Here is a 3,618-nt window from a genome sequence, read left to right on the forward strand (position 1 = left end):
TGAGGATTGAGATGCTGAGGAAAGTGAGAAAGGATTGAAAATCTGAAGTTAAGAGAGGAAGAGAGGAGAAAAGATAAATAAGAGGAGAGTGAAGAACAGAGGACTTATTACGAAGAACAGAGGCACAAGAAGCAGATAAGAGAATAATATTTAAAATAATATTCTTTGCAGTTGTAAGTTCAGGGCCAGAATCTTTTTAATTGATATGTTTTTTTCTTTCAGTGGCTATGAGTAATTTTTGTGAGTGAGTTTTTAACACTTCTGAAGACATTTCAGTTGACACTGATTTCAAATTAAATCTTTGTTTGCAGTAAAATAAATTCCTGCACTTACAAATAATTGAAACAAAATTGGCTGTAGCTATGGTGCTATTGGCTTTAGGCTGCTGCACACTAGAGGTTAATTTGGTAAATTTCAGACCCTATTTGCCCTGTCCGATATAGCAGGGGCTGAAGGTCAGTCAGTTCCGGTCAGCTCCAACAGAAAAGCACATTAGCCAATGAGAGCTAGCTGACTGGAAAGCGTCACCGACCAGCTGCAACTAAAAACTATGCCTTGGCATGTCATGTTGGAGTTTTCCTTCGGGATGTTTACCCTCATCAAATGCTGATGAAAACTTTAATCTTGATGATGTTTTCCTACACTTCTGTCCGTCCTGGGAGAGGGATCCCACACATGTGGCTCTCTCTGAGGTTTCTACATATTTTGACCCTGTTAAAAGGGTTTTTAGTAGTTTTTCCTTACTCTTGCTGAGGGTTAAGGACAGAGGATGTCACACCCTGTTAAACCCCTATGAGATGAATTGTAATTTGTGAATATGGGCTATACAAATAAAATTTGATTGATTGATTGATATAAGTGTGATACATTCCTTTTATATTTGCATTTACGTCATGTGTCTTTGATCTCGGCAGTGTAACATATTCCTTTGATCAGTAACACATTTTCTTGAGCAAAGCATTTCAGCAGGTCAGTTTTCACATCACAAATTTTCTGAAGGACCATCAAACATTTTCCTCTTGATTGAGAAAAGATTTTCCGCAGATTCGAGATGACCTTGACTGCCCTTGGCCAGTTGGCACCTGTGGTACCTCTGAGCAAGTTTGAGTTGCAGAAGATACTTAATCGTGAGAGGATGAATTACAAAAATCTCATGACCGACTTTCAAATGCAGAAGGCTGAATATAAAAGCCTGCAGGATAAGTTCACGCAGTTGCTCGGAAAACAGGAACACCTGGTGAGCAACAGACAGACTCAGAAGGAAAGAGTGCAGCTGCTTTTGCTGCAAGGAGAACTGATGGACAAAACCAGGGAGCTTAAGGAGCTTCGACAGTGGGTGGTGACTTCTCAGCAATTGGAGGTGCTCAGAACTCAGGTGAAGCAAGAAAGGAAGGATCCAGTTCAAGAGAAATTCAACAAACAAGAGGAGACAGAGGAGTACACATCTATGAACAACAAGCTGCAATATGAGAAGACCTTTATCAAGTTCCAGTTTGACCACCAGAGTAAAGAACATTCTGAAATGCTTAAGAAGAGGAGGAGTCACTATGAGGTGAAGCTCACATGCATGGAGAAGGAAAGGGAGCACCTGGGCGCTCAGTACCAGGGTTCAGACCCACTGTGTGATGGGAAAGGAGATGATGCTCAGCTGAGGGAGAAATCCCAGCTTGAATTTGAGCTGAAGAAGCTGGAGAAGGAGGTGGCTGACCTGCGAGCCCAGAAAGACAACTCGGATCAGCAGGCTGAGAACACGCAGAGTGTCCAGATCAGACAGCTATCAGAGCATCAAGCTGCAGTGAAGTTATTGGAGGCAGAGCGTCAGTCCCTGCAACTACAAGTGGAGCGGATGGAGAGTAAGCTTCATCTGATCCTTGAGCAGAATAAGCAGCTCACAAAGCAACTGCACAAAGCTGAAAGAGAAAGCAACTCTACCTGTGAGGTTGAGATTTTGGAGAAGAATTCACATAGGCCAGAGATTGCCAGTGTCAAACTAGGGGTTATCCCCTCGAAAGGAGATGTGGAGAGGGAGCAACACACAATGCAGTGGCAGATGGATGACCTACAGGCTGGTTTGGAGGTGCTAAAACATGCAATTCATCAGCAAAGACACATTCTGGAGAAGAAGAGGGAGATGGTCAGAAGGGTGCAAGCTGCCCATGGGGAGGAGCTCTGCAAAACTGTGACCCTGCACAAGGAAAAATTCGAGTTGGACAACCCCTTCACCGCATTAGAACAGCAGAGGGTGCAGCAGGATCTTGCAGATCCTGCTAAGAAGGAAGAGTTGAAGGAACATCTTCGTAGGAGCCAGCAAGGTGAGGAGTCAGCCTGCAGAGAAGTGCAGGGCCTTAGAAGCACATTTCAGCAGCAAACCTCAAAGCTTGAGGAGCTGGAGGGACAGAAAGCAGAGATTGTTGAGCTACAGCAACAGTACCAGGACAATGAGGACCAGGGGGCTCAGTATCAGGGTTTGGACAAACTGAACAAAGTCCAGCTCCTTGCCCAGCTGAAGGGGCTGGAGGCTGAGGTGGTAGACCTGACGGCCCAGAATGAAAACTTGGGTCAACAGTTTGAGAACATGCATCATGTCCAGCTCAGAGAGCTCCCAAAGTCTCCAGCTTCAGTGAAGTCACAAGAGGCGGTGAATCAGTCTCTACGACTGCAGCTCGAGCAGATGGAGAGCAAGCTTGATCTGAACAAGGAGCAGAATATCCAGCTCACAGTGCAACTGCACAAAGCTGAGAAAGAGGTCAACTGCCTCTCCTGTGAAATTGACAGTCTGAAGAATAGACATACGATAGAGATCACTGATAACATAAGGCAGTATATCTGCTCTAAAGAAGAGGGGGAGAGGGAGAGAGATACATTGCAAGAAGATATGAAAGTGCTAAAAGCTGCAGAGGAGCAACTCAAAAACATCCTGGTAAAGAAGGAGAGGGAAACAATCAGTAGGGAGCAGGCTGCCAGGGGGAAGAGAGCTTCAAAACTGTTGCTCTGCTCAAGGAAAAGTTGGAGATGGAGAACCGTCTCGCAGCATTGGAACAGCAGATGGCGCTGCTGGGTACTGCGGATCATGCACAGAAGGAAGAGTTGGAGGAACATCTTCGTGGTGCCCAGCAAGGTGAGGAGTCAGCCTGCAGAGAAGTGCAGAAACTGAAAACCAGACTTCAGAAGCAAAGCTCACAGTTTGAGGAGCTAAGAAGAACCCTGGACAGAGTCAGGGAGGAGCTGAGGACAAAGGCTGATGTGGTTGAGTGGTTGGAGGAGAAACAAAAGCTGCGTCAGAAATATTCTCATATCAAAGAGAGACTGCAGAGGGAATCAGAGGCCAAACAGAAGAGGGAGACACTGACAAAAGACAAAGAGAAGAGACTGCAGGATAAGATCCAGTTGCTGTAGGCACAGATAAAACAACGGGAACTGGAAGAAGCTCTAGCCAAGAAACGTTCATCTTCAGGGAAAGAGGCCAAACTCAACAAACAGCTAAAAGAGCTTCAGCAGCGAAACAACAAGTTTCGACAGATCATCCTGGACAGGTAGGCTCCTTTCAGTGGTCAAACTGGTCTCCCTGAAGGTGTTCCTGCGCCAGCACTCCTCGCTGCTGCGCACACATGCCAGTAA

At 45.7% G+C, this 3,618-nt stretch overlaps 1 pseudogene; it reads left to right on the forward strand.

The window, feature by feature from the left end:
- Positions 1-1,051: 1,051 nt before the first annotated feature.
- LOC133971010 (centrosomal protein of 83 kDa-like) lies at positions 1,052-3,618 on the forward strand (annotated as a pseudogene).

The sequence above is a fragment of the Platichthys flesus genome, chromosome 16 (assembly GCF_949316205.1).
Source record: "Platichthys flesus chromosome 16, fPlaFle2.1, whole genome shotgun sequence".
In the NCBI taxonomy this organism is placed as follows: domain Eukaryota; kingdom Metazoa; phylum Chordata; class Actinopteri; order Pleuronectiformes; family Pleuronectidae; genus Platichthys; species Platichthys flesus.